Genomic DNA, 16,574 nt, shown 5'->3' on the forward strand with positions numbered 1-16,574 from the left:
AGGAAAGTCTATTAGTGTATATATTTCGAATTAAGAATTTCTCGTTGTTAGTGACACCAGTGGTGGTTAAGTGAACTGCAGCTTTACTTTAATGAATGTTATGCATGTTTTGCAGCTCTTTTTTTACTCTTCACTCAAAAGTAAAAAGACATTAAAAAGACTAAATACATTTGATATGCTGACAGATGAATGTGTAAATGATGAGGTAATTACAATAACATCATTATGATAGCTGGACGACTCAGTGGTTGGTACTGTCGTCTCACAGCAAGAAGGTCGCTAGTTCGAACCTCAGCTGGGTCAGTTGGCATTTCTGTGTGTAGTTTGCATATTCTTCATGTGTTGACGTGGGTTTCCTCCAGGTGCTCCGGTTTCCCCCACAGTCCAAAGACATGCGCTAAAGGTGAATTAGATAAACAAAATTGGTCGTCGTGTAGTGTGTATAGATGGTTTGAAACACTGGGTTGTGGCTGGAAGGGCATCCGCTGTGTAAAACATATGCTAAATAAGTTGGCGGTCAACTTATTCAGGAAAATGAATGAATGTTACGATAGCTTTATTAGGGAGTATATTTAAGACTACAATTTATAGATATTGTTACATGAGACCATGGTTTAATTTAATCCCTTCTCTTTGCATGACATTGATTTGGACACAAGAGCTGTATCCTAAAAGGGTATATGCACTATAAGTCTTAGTAATTTTGGTCATTCAAAAAAGGTCTGTGCAAATGTGCATGTCATATGGCTGCAATGAAACCTAACTGCAAAAATAAGACTTTACAATATTTGTATGAGCAAGAAAAAAACATAGATAGCACTGAAAGATGTTTCACTGAATATGCATGCTGTTAGGTTCTACACATTACATCCTCTGTAATATGAATTCAGAATGGTCTGTGATCTTGTTTATTCACCCTTGTCCTCCGCTAGTCCTGGTTTGCTAATGATGGATGACTTTACTTCAGATGAAACTGAAGGTCAGTTCCGGGCCAGATCTCTCCTTGTGAAGTCAGACTCTTCCTCCCAAATGATTCAAGCTGTGCCCGACTCGCGCATCCACGAAAATACTGTAAGTGGTGTGGACTAAAGCAATCAAGTGGGCTCATTGCGGTATGGATTTATCCACCTTGACAGAGGGGGCAAAAGGGAAGCATCAGGGCATTGAAAATGAAATTGTCCTTCCAGCAGCCATGAGGCATTACCTCTAATGAGAGGACATTAGTTCAGCTGGAGAAAGTCAAGAGGGAGAGCAACTCACACTAAATAGTTGCCTGGGTGTTGTTGTGGGGTTTCTAAAGTGTTGCTATGTTGTTGCTAGATTGTTCTGGGTTGCTTGGGTGTTGTTGTGGGGTTTCTAAAGTGTTGCTATGTTGTTGCTAGATTGTTCTGGGTTGCTTGGGTGTTGTTGTGGGGTTTCTAAAGTGTTGCTATGTTGTTGCTAGATTGTTCTGGGTTGTGTGGTTGTTGTGTGGATTCTAATCTGTTGCTATTTTGTTCCAAGATTGTTCTGGGTTGCGTGGGTGTTATAGGGTTTCTAATGTGTTGCTATGTTCTTGCAAGATTGTTCTGGATTGCTTGGGTGTTGTTATGTGTTATGCTATCCGCTTGTTAAGTGGTGACATGTTTGTGACATATGTCATACTGTTTTCGGGTCCAAGCCGCCACTCATTTGAGTGGAGAAATTATTCGTTTATGATCACGTTTTATTCCTATCACACAATAAAGTTAATTTTATATAAAATCATAGTGTACACAACAATCTCTGGGCTTGCTGCATATCAAATACCAAAAATTTAGCAATTTATAAAAAAATTATCACTTTCTGGCCATCGAATATTAGACATGGACATATATACTGCGATTGTGATTTCCGAAAGCCTTAAATCGCTTTGTAAACGTTTATTATTACCATTTCATGAGCCTCCCCATTCAGTTGAATAGAGCGCTTGGACCCGGAAGCCGCTTCGCGTGACGTCACACTCAACAAGCGGATACTTTAGTTAAGTTGTTGCTGTGTTGTTGCAAGATTGTTCTGGTTTGGCTTTGTGTTATGGGGTTTCTAAAGTGTTGCTATGCAGTTGCAAAATTGTTTTTCGGTTGCCTGGATGTTGCTAGGTGATTGCTAAGGGATTGCTATAGTTACTACAGTTTTATGGGATGTTCATGTGGGATTATTTATAAAATGAGGAACTTACTTGAGCAGGAAAAAAGTTGAGAGAGATAAACTCACAGCATACGATTGCCTGGGTGTTGCTAGGCAGTTGCTATGTGATTGCTAGATTATTCTAGGTTGTTTATCAAACATTTCTTCCAGTGTGACAACATTACTTGAGCTGGAGAGAGATTGTTCTGTGTGGCCTAGGTGTTGTTATGGGGTTTCTAAAGTGTTGCTATGTTGCTGCAAGATTGTTTTTGGTTGCCTGGATATTGATAGATGGTTGCTAAGGGATTGCTATAACTTCTACAGTTTACGGGATGTTCATGAGGGATTATTTATAACTTGAGGAATGTACTTGAGCAGGAGAAAGTCGAGAAAGAAATAGACTCACAACAGACGGTTGCTATGGAGTCATTAGCCCCTTTCACACATACAGACCTTTCCGGAAAATTGCCGGCAATTTTCCGGAAAGGTTGTATGTGTGAACAGGTCCTTTTTGAAAATACCGGTAAATTCGTTCTGGCTATTTTCCGGAAAGAGAAGTTGTAACATTACCGGCAATTTGCCGGAATGCTGCGCTGTGTGAATGCAGAAGGAAGATTCCCGTAATAAGCGCGTGCACGTCTAGAACGTGCTGACGTGAGACGTCTGCTTTAGCCAATCACAACAGTCAGACGCATTTACGTCCGCGCGGCTTGTGAGGATAAAAGCCTTTGAATATTTTTCCAGACACATTTAGCTGCTAGAAGTTAGTCAGATCACGTTTATATGTTCTTCTTAATGCCAACTGTGTAAATAATCATCGATGAGATGCTTATGATAAGCCGTTGTTTGTTTACGTTCGTGTGCCTGTGAAACAGCCTGTGAGCGCCAGCACACGCACATATAATGAACATCTCGACATGTCGACGTCCTCGCCTGTGTGAACAGCGCTTTTTTGAATATACCGGTAAAGTCGTTCCGGAAATTTTCCGGATATTTACCGTTATCACTGTGTGAAAGGGGCTAACATGTTGCTATATGGTTGCTAAGGGTTGTTCATGAGGCATTGTGAGCAAAAAACAAGAGGGCTGAGAGAGTGAAAATAATAGGTGGTTGCCTATGTGTTTCTATGTAGTTGCTAAGGTGTTACTACAATATGTGGTTGCTAGGGTATTGTTACTGTATGTGGTTATGAAAAAGCAAGAAATAAAAAAGGAACTTGCAGCATGATATTGCTTGGGTGTTGCTGTACAGTTGCGATGTGGTTGAAAGATTATTCTGGGTTGTTTATAAGTCCATTACTTGAGCTGAAGAAAGCCAAGACAGAGAAGCTCACATTTAGGGGATTGCCCAGGTGTTGCTAGGAAGTTGCCAAGGTGTTACCAAGCAGTGGCTAAATTGTTCTGGTCTGTTTGTGAGGCATTACCTATACTGTAACATGAGGGCTTTACCTGAGAAATTTGAGAGAGAAGCTTATACGGTAGGAGGTTGTCTGAGTGTTGCTTTAAGGTTGCTAAGGGTTTGTTATGTAGTTGTTAGGCTGTTTTGGGTCATTCATGACGCATTGCCTACAATGTGAGCACATTACTTGAGCTGGAGTCTGTGTGGTTTCTAGGTCGTTGCTTGGTGATTTCTGATAAAGGGAGAGAGAAATGCTAGCATAAAATGAAAGCAGAAATACGAATAAGAATGAGGTGAACAGACAGCCAGATAAAGACACAACCTTGGTCAATTCTTCATGGTCACTTAATCTCCCCGAGTAAGAGCTTGTCTGTCTTTAAAGGGATCTGTGACTCAGCTCAGCTTCAGTTAGAGTTGGTAAACACTAATTAAACTGCCTTGGCCATTGTCTCGTCTCTCCTCACCTGCAGTGCCAGTGTTCAGAGGCTTGCTGTAGTCCAGCCATATACAGAAATGAAAACCCTCAGTAGTTCTATCTGCCGCTTTACAATTCATTCACATTCTGCAGTTACGTAATGACATTTGAGGGTGACGCAGTGGCGCAGTAGGTAGTGTTGTCACCTCACAGCAAGAAGGTCGCTGGTTCGAGCCTCGGCTGGATCAGTTGGCGTTTCTGTGTGGAGTTTGCATGCAAAGACATGCAGTACCGGTAAATTGGGTAGGCTAAATCTGTCCGTAGTGTATGTGTGTGAATGAGTGTGTATAGATGTTTCCCAGATATGGGTTGCAGCTGGAAGGGCATCCACCGCTTAAAACATGTGCTGGATAAGTTGGCGGTTTATTCCACTGTGGCAGCCCCAGATGAATAAAGGGACTAAGCCGAAAAGAAAATGAATGAAAGAAAATTAAATGAAATTACATTTGTCATTCAGGTTAAATACATCCCACATAGCAAAATATATCTTGCCCAGATCTGGCCCATACAATCAGCTTTTGCTTGGCCCACATGCCGCAGTGAATTATGGTACATGACTGGTCCAAGTCTGGCTTGCAGTCAAGGGCCAAACATGGATCACATCTGGGCCAAGTATCAGCCAAGTTAGTAACATATAACTGAGCCAGATATGTTGGTGTGTCACAACTGCAATGAAATTGATAAACCAATGAATCATTGCACTTTAGGCGTGCTTTGGGCATGCTTTTTCTCGAATTGACCTGATTGGTAGAATTTTTTTTCTTTATTTGAAAATAATAAAAATGTATTTTAAATGTGGGTCAAGATAGGCCAAACTTACATGGCCCACATAGCAATTCTTAACATCTGGCCCAAGTACTGTGCTCCGCCTTAAAGACAGAGCCACCTCTGCCAAACCAGGGCCATGTTTGGCCCACATGCTGTATGCCAGTGCCGGACAAATTCCTGCTGTGCCTGATTTATGCCAAATCTGGGCCAGAATTCCTTGCTACCTGGGATCCTTCTTATACCCCAAAGCTGCCACCTCAGTTATATACAGTAGTGTATAAAGTATATCTTAAATATTAACAGTTGGGTTTTACCTTTTTTTTAATCCATTGAGGCAATCTCTGGGTCTAGCAGGAACACTTAACTTAGCTTATCTTAGCATAAATCATTAAATCATAATAGACTATTAGTATCTCGCTCAAAAATAATGGTTTAGTAAAGTTAAACAGTCGAGTTTTACTATTTTTTAATCCATCCAGACAATCTCTGGGTCTGGCAAGGGGAATTTTAGCTTAGCATAGATTATTGAATCATATTAGACCATTAGCATCTTGCTCAAAAATATTGGGTTAGTAAAGTTAAACAGATAAGTTATACTATTTTCAAATCCATTCAGCCAATCTTCGGGTCTGACAGGAACATCTTTAGCTTAGCTTAACAAGATCCATTAGCATCTCACTCAAAAATAATGTGTTACTAAAGTTAAACAGTTGAGTTTAGCTGTTTCTGAATCCATTAAGACATTCTCTGGGTCTTGCAGAAGCATTTTTAGCTTAGCTTAGCATAGATCATTTAATCAGAATAGACCATTAGCCACTTGCTCAAAAATGATGTGTTACTAAAGTTAAACAGTTGAGTTTTACCATTTTTGAATACATTTAGGCAGTCCCGCCTCTGGCTGGAGTAATTTAAGCGTAGCTTAGCATAGATTATTGAATCAGATCAGACTATTAGCATCTCCCTCAAAAATAATGGGTTAGTAAAGTTAAACATTTGAGTTTTACTATTTTTTAATCCATCCAGACAATCTCTGGGTCTGGCAAGAGCACTTTTAGCTTAGCTTAGCATAGATCATTGAATCAGATTAGACTCACTCAAAAACAACAAAAGATTTTTCCCATTTAAAAGTTTACCCTTTTGTAGTTACATCATGTATTAAGACCAATGGGATATGGTTCCATCCTAATAAACAAGGAACTTTGCTGCTGTGCTATGGCTGCAGCAGGTGCAATGATATTATACAGTGTTTAAAATAGTCCCAAGCTAGTTAACCAGAATGAGAAACGGAATGAGAGTATAGTTCCTAGCCATATCAACCTAAAACCCAAGCTAGTTAACCAGAATGAGAAACGGAATGAGAGTATAGTTCCTAGCCATATCAACCTAAAACAGCAAATTTAAATTTTCCATTTGTCCTAATATAAAAGAAAACAAGAGTTTGCACAGAAGAGTCCAACTTTAAACAGGAAAATGATCACATCTTCTTGGTCAGTTTTGAGTGAGATGCTAATAGTCTAATCTGATTCAATAAGCTAAGCTAAGCTAAGGTAAAAGTGCTCCAGCCAGACCCGGAAATTGGCTGAATGGATTTAAAGATGGTAAAACTCATCTAGGGGAGCTGTAAAATGAGCTTATTTACCATAAAAGTGGAGTGTTCCTTTAACATCTTTCATCTCACCTTTTAATTTTTCCCGACTTCCTTTCCTCCCATCCTCATTTCCTTTCACCTTTCTCTCTATCTTGCAGGACCCCTGGGGCCAAACCTTGCTGTCTCAGCAGAGAAGGAGGCTGAATATGTGTGAAAATCAGGATGTTCCCTGTCGCGTCTCTCATTAGCACATACTGTGGCCGCTTAGATATAACGTCTTAGACGCACAAGTCTGAGCTCACGAACACAACCGAGAGGATCAGCCTTGATTATACATTTAATGTAAAAATAGCAGAAAGCGCTGAGGGGCAGAACAACCTGGACGTCCTTGTGGAGCAGAATAAATATGGAAATATTAATAGTAACCAACAGCTTCATCATGTGAATCTGCTTTTTTTTTTGTTGTTCGGTTACAAACACAACACAAATTCACCTGAACTATAGGGGGACAAAAACTCATTAGGGTCTTATTTTATTTGCTGTGGTTATTATTTGCTGCTTTCCATCTGCTCTAACTGTGAAATAAGGCTCTGAAGAAAACAATTTCTGCTCAAAACTGATTTTAATATTTTACCATTGTCAGAGCTGGAGGCGCTAATTTAAATTTTAATAGATCTCAGTGGACCTTGAACAACAGTGAAATAAACCAGTTTTGTTCAGAGACAGCTGTGCAAATATGAGTGACTGAGGATAGGATGGATAGGATAGAATGAAATAGATGCACTATAACGGTATGTTTACATAGCATTTTCATATGAAAACAGAAAACTTTTATGCATTTTGGATGTTTTGGATCAAAGGTCTATAGACAGTGTTTCCCAACCCTGTTCATGGAGGCACAACAGTACATTTTTCAACATTGGCTCATTCTGAAAATGTAGCCCTGTGTACATTTCTGGAGAGCGCAAATTATGTAGCCAGAGGTACGTAAGGCTGCATTTCATTTTTCAAACGAAGGCTAAGGTGCCATTCCTTTTCGCGCTTGCCAGCTGACCACTTACCTTCGTATGGACAGCTTTCCCGCTGTAAAAAGTTTTATCCTATTAGCTCACCATGTACATCGGCTGACTTGAGACGCAGAGAGGAGATGACCATGACGATGGGGTTCGAGTCTGGTGAAGAACGATTCCAGAAAGCGGTCAAAAACAGAATCCAAAAAAAAAAAAAACAAGTAAATAACAGGGTGAAAATGTGGTAAAATCTGAAAACGTGGTAAAAATCAGACGAGGGCTTGTCTTTTTCTGGTTTGCTTTTGAAAATTGTTGGTTGGTTGTTGGTTGGTCTCCCTTATCTGACCTATTAATTTCAGCTTTTAAAGTGAGGTGTGTTTGATTAAGAAGAGATTGAAAATGTATATTGCTGGTGTGCCTTCAGGAACAAGGTTGGGAAACATGGATCTAGGCAACATTCTTAAAAAACCCTAGCCCTATTTACGTTTTTGGAGATCGCAAATTATGTAGCCAGAGCTATGTATGGCTGCATTTTATCTTTAAAATGAACGCCTTGAGGTAGTATGATGCCGCTCATTTTTGCGCTAACCAATTGACCACTTACCTGGACATGGGCAGCTTTTCCACTGTTACCAGTTTGTCTGGTAACTCGACACATACGTTGGTGGATTTGTGATGCAGAGTGGAGTTGATAGCAACTATGGGGTTCGAGTCCGGTGAAGAACAGTTACAGAAAGCGGGTAAGTCAAAAACAAAAAATAAATAAATAAATAAACAGTTAATTAACAGGGTGAGAATGTGGTAAAATCTGAAAACTTTGTTTTTTCCAGATTGCTTTTCAAAACTTTGCGGTTGGGTTTGGTGCTATTTAAAATACTATTTGTCGGGTTTAGGGAAGGGGGAGGGCGGGGTCGTTTGGCCAGTCAGTTAGTCAACAGTGGTCTCTGATGAATTTGCATGAGAACAACAGACACGAATGGCACTCTTGAGAAAAATCTGAGATCTGAAAAAGGGTACACAGCAGCTTCTGACGAATTTGCAAAAACTGCAAAAAAAAAAAATGTAGCTCATGGGACATATTTTGCTGTCTTCAGAAATGTATATAGATCTAGGGTTCTATTTTTAATTTATCAAAATAAACAGGTCCCTGGACCACAAAACTAGTTGCGTTGTGGATGTGCATATATTTGTGGATAGAAAAAAACAAAAATACATTGTATAAGTCAAAACTAATGATTTATATTTTATGCCAGAAATCACTAGAGTAAAGATCATCTTCCATGAACACATTTGATAAATTTCTTTCTGTAAATATAACAAAACTTCATTTGGACAACTTTAACAGTGATTTTCTCAGCATTTTGATATTTTAAAACCCTCAGATTCTAGATTTAACAATAATTATCCTATCACAACAAACCATATACCAATGGAAAGCTTTCAGAAGATGTACAGCGGGGAAAATAAGTATTGAACACATTACCATTTTTCTCAGAAAACATATTTTAAAAGGTGCTGTTGACTTGAAATTTCTCTCAGATGTTGGTAACAACCAAAGAAATCCATAGATGAAAACAAATCTAATTAATTTGCAAATCAAGTTATGGTAATAAAATAAAATGATGCAGGGAAAAAGTATTGAACACATGAAGATAGTGAGGTGTGGAAAGGCAGTGAAAGTCCAGACAGCAGCTAAAATTTCTCAGTAGCTCTTCAGCAATCTTCTATCCTTCGTCATTGTAAAATAATATTAGCTGATTCAGTCCAACTTCTTCATTAGCAGGAGAATGAAGATGAAACCAGAGTGGACATTTCAGCAAGAAAATGATTCAAAACACAGCCAAGAAAACTCTCAAATGCTTTCAGAGAAAGAAAATCTGAAATTACCTGACCTGAACCCAATATGAAATACAAATTAAACATCAGATTCGATAGACGAGACCCACAGAACCGTAAAGATTTTTACACTTTGTTGAAGTCACACCTGAGCAACTGATGTGACTTTATTCTCCATAATAAAAAGCGTCTTTAAGCTGCCATCACCAGAAAAGTCTTAAATCATTAAAGTATTAAATCATTTTATTGTTATTACACATCACTTATTTTTCAGAATTTTTTGTTTTATTTTTGTGCTTGTATTGTTTTGGATTTTACCAAAATCTGTTTCAATTCCATGTCAATAGCTCCTGTAGAAATATTTTTCCCAGGAAAAAAACATGATTTGTTCAATACTCATTTTCCCTGCTGTATAAATCTCAATTTCCAATAACTCACTCTCATGACTGGATTTGTGGTCCAGGGACACAAAAAAAAAATGTTTGTAAGAAACCTTGAGACATATTTCAGAAGCTCCTGGGATATTAGCTTGCAGTTTCTATTGAGAAAGAAAAAAAATGAACCAGAGAAAATATTGATTACTGATACTGATGAGTATAATTTATCTCAAGCGTACATTAGTAATTGTTTTTTGCACGGTTCACTTCTCCAAACTGTCTTCAATCAACTCTCAGCTCTTCCAGTGTGCGGTTATAATGCTGAACACTAAACTGATTTTTCAGTATAAACTCTGAACTATTTCTGAGTCGTGGAGATCTCTGAACAGCAGATGAAAAGGAATGGCTGATGGGAAGGGAGACACAGCCGGGCTGGAGGGAGGAGGGGAGAGTGGGGTTATCCAGGTGTGGAGGCCGATCCATCATCTCCACCCACCATTAGCAGCGAGGATGAAAAGAGAGCGATACCAACTGAACCAGAAAAGGACAGTGAGAATGTTTTTTGGTGTCCTATCATGAGCGTTTCCATGCGATACATGGGATATATACTGTGTGGCACTAAATACACCTTTCATAAATGTTACTATATTTATTCTTTCTGTATCATGTAAGAAAATATGAGACAGATGTTTTCTATGTTTGACGTGCCCCTATTATGCTTTTTCTGTTTGGGAATGTAAAAGGTCTGTGAAGTCTGGATGGATTTGCAATGTCCTGGATGAAAAGAAATGGATCTAAACAGCCTGAAATAAGTTGTTAGTGTTTCCCAGTACTAGGTTGCGGCTAACCAGCAGAGTTTCATAAGTTAGGGACAGACATTTTAAGATTTATACACTGTTTATTGGGTAGCCAGCGCAATGTTGCCAGAACCTGACTTATATGATCATACTTCTGTAATGTGGTGGTTTTGGTGAGGATTGAACCTAGGTGTCTTGGACTCAAACCTGGAACTTTTCCTAGCTGAGCTAACACCTCAACAGATAAACCCAAGAGCTAAAGATTATTAAGGAAACTTGAGGCTTTAGGTTCAGAAAAAATAAACAAAAGATCTTTACTTGAAAAATAGATTACAACGTTCAACAAAATAACTGAAGAGAGCTTCCAGAGAACAGGCAAAACAAACAGACACAAGGGTCAAATACACAACAATAAAGGGTCACTTAGCTTCTCAAAAGAATCAGGAGATCACCGGACAATAATTGCTCATGACTGAACACGCTAGCAAGTTACAGACAAAGGCTGCGTCCAAAACCGCCTACTACTCAGTAAATGTAAGACCTACTACTCGGTTGTTAGAAAAGTAAGTTCTATACTGTTTGAATGTGAGCAGTATGAATGGAACCCAGACTTACTACATCGGCCATTTTGTCGTTATCATATGACCTACCCACATTTGTTGTGCCGCTTCACTCCCATTAAATTCTCTCATGGGGCATCATGGGATAGCACAGTGTGCATCGGCACACTCCAGAATCTCATCAGAAGTAGTCGGTCATCCGGGTACTTCTCGCATACTCATTCATTCATTCATTTTCTGCCGCTTTTTCTGGGCTGGGTTGCGGGGGCAGCAGTTTTAGGAGAAAACCCCTGACTTCCCTCTCTCCAGACACTTCTTCCAGCTTCTCCGGGGGATCCAGAGAAGTTGCCATGCCAGCTGAGAGACATAGTCCCTCCAGCGTGTCCTGGGTCTTCCCCGGGGCCTCCTCCCAATGGGACATGTCTGGAACACCTCCCTTGGTAGGCGTCCAGGAGGCATCTGAAACAGATGCCCAAGCCACCTCAGCTGACTTCTCTCGATGTGGAGGAGCAGAGGTTCTACTCCGAGCTACTCCCGGGTGTCAAAGCTCCTCACCCTATCCATAAAAGTGCACCCTGCCACCCTTCGAAGAAAACTCATTTAGGTCGCTTGTATCCGAGATCTTGTCCTTTCGGTCATGAACCAAAGCTCATGACCATAGGTGAGAGTATGAACGTAGATTGACCGGTAAATCAAGAGCTTTGCCTTTAGGCTCAGCTCCTTCTTTACCACAACGGACCAGTACATCTACCACATTACTGCTGCCGCTGCACCAATCCGCCTGTCAATCTCACAATCCATCCTTTCCTCACTCGTGAACAAAACCCCGAGGTACTTAAACCTGGGGTAAGGACTTTTCTCCAACTTGGAGATGGCAAACCACCTTTTCCCAGTGGAGCACCATGGCCTCGCACTTGGAGGTGCTGATTCTCATCCCAGCCGTGCCACACTTGGCAGCAAACCGCCCCATTGTAATACGAGTACAACTACATCAAGGACTGTGACGTCGCCTGGTATGGTGCAGCCGGGGCCCCACCCTGGAGCCAGGCTTGGGGTTGGGGCTCATATGAGAGCCCCTGGTGGCTGGGTTTTTCCCACGGAACCCGGCCGGGCTTAGCCCGAAGGAACGATGTGGGACCATCCTCCTACAGGCCCACCACCTGCAGGTGGAGCTGAAGGGGCCGGTGCATTGTGGAACGGGTGGTGGTCGAAGATTAGGATCATTAGGCACAGAAACTGGCTCTTGGGACATGGAATGTCACCTCACTTCTCGCATACTGATTTTCGAATTCTATGAATTCAGACATACTACTCAGTGCACATACTGTGTTTATCGTACTATATAGTATGAAAATATTCAATTTCGGACACAGCCATACCAACATTAGCTGTTGCTAATCTGGCTTGAGTGGTGGCTCAAAGAAGATGACAGGAAAAAGGCGCTCTATACTGTTCTGGAGGACGCATAGAAATTGGACTGTGTTGTGTGAAGTCAGAGGAGCACCTCCTTCTGGTTAGGAGGAGAAATGCACCTTATTAATTAATATAATGTGTATTTATATAGCGCATTTAGACCCAATCCCAAATTTATTTTTGTACCCCTACCCCCTCCCCTTCCATTTCCCCTTGGCCATTGAAACATTCACTTGGATGATGTGATGGCAGCCACAGGACAACAGCGCCAGTGCACTCACCACAGTTATTGGTGGAAAAGAGAGACAGTGATAGAGTCAATTCAGTGGATGGTGATGGCCATGACCTTATACTTCCAACTTCTATCTTCAACATATTTATTTGCTTACAAACCACCTAGTGAATTGTGTTGTTTCAACTTATTTTATATAAGTAGTTTGAACAAGCAGCAAAAGTCTTTTTTGATATTTCAGATTCACAATAGACATCGTCCTCTAGTGGATTTGACATCTAAAGCATGCGACGAAACCTACCTGGAGCAATGTATATTACATTGTTTCCAGTGATTCTGACCATTTCAAACATTTTTTAGTAGTAATGTGCAAAGTTATGCATCGAGCTACACCAACCTTTATTTCTAAACACAGGCAATGTTAATAGTAATGCATGTCACTGCTTACGCACATGTACACGCACATGCATAGGCAGTGTCTCAATGCTTTGTGCATCGTATGGTAACAGATGAGGTGTGCAGGATTGCAAAATCAGGGTTTTCTTGACCTAGTTTTCTTTCTCCTCCTCCTCTCCTTTGTTCCTCTGCCAAGCTGTCATCTCTAAGCAAAAGGCAGCATGTGTAGCACAGAGGAGCGTTTGCCAAGCGTAATGAGGAGAACAGTTTACCCACGTGCACTTTGGGTGCTGAATCACGAGTGTACACTTGGGGTTTTTCAACGTGAGTGCATACTACTGAGTCAGGTTTGTACAGTGATGTTCATGAACAGCATTTTTCTCAAGGGTTAAAGCAAAGCAAAAGCCTAAATGTGCTTTTGTATTGTTTACACACTCTAAAGGTGCAGTTTTTATTGTTTTCATTTTTTTTTTAATCCTGGATGCTGAATCAGGATTTCAGCTCAGGTCTGCTGAATGCTGTGATGTGATATATTATAGACAATTCATGAACTAGAAGACTAGAATTCTTTGAATTATCAATTAAAAACAAATACAAAATATATGTATTACAAATAAAAAATATTACATTTAATTAATTATTACATACTAAATAAATTTGAATAAATACTGTAGTGGAGGGAGGAATTGTGACAGATAAAGTAAATTGTGAGGCAACTTGCTGCAGAGCTTTTTGAGTTGACTGAACTTAAATTGAGTCAAGTGCATGCAGCACTTGGGTTAAAATTTGAATAAACTCATAAAAGTTCTGCAGCAAGTTGCCTTACAATTTTGAGTGGAGTTAACTTTTTTTTTTACAGTGTGCATAGTATACATGGCTACAGCATTTATTAACTTGTTGTCCTATTAGTTAATAAAATACAATTGTTCACTGTAAGTTTACATTTACTTGAGTTTATGAAATGATAACATTTTAACACTGTTAACATTTTAATCGATAAGCTGAAAAATATGAAAATGAAGTGCTTGAGAGTTATTTTAAATTGTTTGTTTTAACTGGAAACCTTTTTTTTTTTACGTTTTCAGTTATTTTTTTATTAGTTTAAATTCTTGGTTTATATGTTTGCTTGCCCTATTTATTTATTTATTTTAATATGTATGTATTTGTTTTTTATTTTATTAATTTTAACATTTATTTATTTATTTATTTTAATATGTATGTGTTTGTTTTTTTTATTTTAATGTTTTTTATGTTTTTTATTTATTTATTTTAATATGTATTTGTTTTTATTTTAATATTTATATTAGTGTTTATGTATTTGTTTATTTATTTATTTATTTATTTTAACATGTATGTATTTGATATTTATTTATTAATTTTATTAAATTATTTGAATATGCATGTATTTTTATTTAATTATTACGTTTATTTATTTATTTATTTGAATGTGTATGTATTTGTTTTAATTTTAGTATTTATAGTAATGCTTATTTGTTCTTTTTTATTTTTTTTCTTAATATGTATGTATTTGTCATTTATTTATTTGTTTTAATGTTTATTATTTTTATATGTATGTATTTGATTTTTATTTATTTATTTTAATGTTTTTTTATTTTTTATTTTAATATGTATGTATCTGATTTTTATTGTAATATTTATTTTAATGATTATTGTTTATTTATTTGTTTATTTATTTTGATATGTATGTATTTGTTTTTTTTTCATTTTAATATTTGTTTACTTTATTTTTTTCTGTTTTTTATTTAAATTTGTATATATTTGTATTCATTCATTTATTTATTTGTTTATTTATTTAATATCCTATTTTCTCTCCACTTTCTTTTTTTCTACTTCTGTATTTTCTTTTCCTCCTATGTTTATGATTTTCTCTCAGTAATTCATTCATTAATTCAGTCATTTCTTTTATTTTTTTTATAATACATTATAGCTCATTTTACTCAAGCTTCACAAAATACATTTTCCCATGTGACGTTGTAACAAAATTTAATGCTTGTAATGTTTTTTCCAAGCTTCTAACATAAAATTCTTAACATGTTTAAAATAGAATGCATTTGAAAATATTTCAGCCAGAAGTTTTATTTATTTATTTACAATATAAATGCATGTCTCGTATCATACCTAGTAAACATGCGACCAGCTAGCAAAGCACATACATAATTTTTTTTCCACACAGTATCCAAAGAAAACTAGGCTCTTAAAACATAATGATTATTATCTAAAAAGTCTCTCAAGGAGAAACATATGACCACCGTTATATTGATTACTTTGTCCCCAGGCTGTTTTATAACAGCAATCGAGGCAGTCAATTGTGAATATAATCATAGCTGAAGGGCTTTCCTGGAGTCCAGTCCATCTATTGCTGAGCTGAATGCGTAATTCTGTTGGAATTGACTCAAGGAGAGTTTTACATGCTCTCAGATGTCATGACCATGTTTTGGTATAGTTTCTCACATTGGTCGCACTTGAGCTTAAAGTGGAACGCTGAGAATTCACGCCTTATTTTCCCATTCATTCTGTGCTAAATCAAATGTTTTATAATCCTCTGTTTAATTTCCCTCAAGTCTTGTTTAATATTTTCTATCTATTTATGCATTGTTTGTTTGGTTATGTCTAACAAAATGAGATAGTAAATTGTTACATAGACAACATGGCAGCGAAGTAATTAGCATTGTCGCCTCACAGCAAGAAGATCACTGGTTCAAGGCTCAGCTGGGTCAGTTGGCGTTTCTGTGTGGAGTTTGCATGTTCCCCCTGTGTTTGTGTGGGTTTCCTCCAGGTGCCCTGGTTTCCCCCACAAGTCCAAAGACATGAGCTACTGTATATGTGAATTGGGTAAGCTAAATTTTCCGCAATGTATGTGTGTGAATGAGAGTGTATGGGTGTTTCTCAGTACTGGGTTGCAGCTGGAAGGGAATCCGCTGCATGAAACATATGCTGGATAAGTTGGCAGTTCATTTGGCTGTGTCGACCCCTGATTAATACAGAACTAAGCCAAAGGAAAATGAATGAATGAATGAATGTTTCACCTATGAATTTTCTCTATTTATCTAGTCCTTCTTAATTGTATTATTTATTCCTCACCTACATGTTAATTTTCTCTTTTTTTGTTTGCTTGTTTTTCCGACTCATTTTTTCTGATTCTGCATTAGTTTACACAAATGCTTTAGGAAATAATTTTCCTAAAATGTTTTGTGTAATTTGTTCTTATCAGGTTTTGCATTGTTTACAACAGTTGAAGACATATCTATTAGGCCAATTATTAGGCAGTTTTATTCTTTTCAAATATTTTCCCTAGAGCGGAAGTTTGTCTTTAACAAATGTTTGAACATATAGTTTTAAAAACTAATTTCTAATAACCTTTTTTTTTTTTTTGCTGCAATGGCAGTACACACTGTAATGTTGTTCTATTTATTTTGCAATGTATTAATATTCAGCTTAAAGTGTCATTTAAAGACTTGGTTAACTGGGTAAACAATAAGCAGGTAAGGCTAATTAGGCAAGTCATTGGACCACAGTGGTTTCTGTAGCCAATCGGGGAAAAACTATTTATTATGATTA

General features: G+C 38.0%; 1 long non-coding RNA gene across 2 annotated transcripts in view; it reads left to right on the forward strand.

Moving 5' to 3' along the window:
* LOC141379990 (uncharacterized) overlaps positions 1–7,587 on the forward strand; it is a 225,950-nt gene extending 218,363 nt beyond the window's left edge. Inside the window, exon 4 of one of the 2 annotated variants that reach the window (XR_015520054.1) lies at positions 6,533–7,587. This is a non-coding gene — a long non-coding RNA (uncharacterized LOC141379990). The remainder of the gene's footprint in view (positions 1–6,532) is intronic. The other variant, XR_015520053.1, reaches the window with a different exon arrangement.
* The last annotated feature ends 8,987 nt before the right edge of the window (positions 7,588–16,574 follow it).

Source organism: Danio rerio, chromosome 21, assembly GCF_052040795.2.
Source record: "Danio rerio strain M-AB ecotype USA chromosome 21, GRCz13ab, whole genome shotgun sequence".
NCBI classification, from domain to species: Eukaryota; Metazoa; Chordata; class Actinopteri; order Cypriniformes; family Danionidae; genus Danio; species Danio rerio.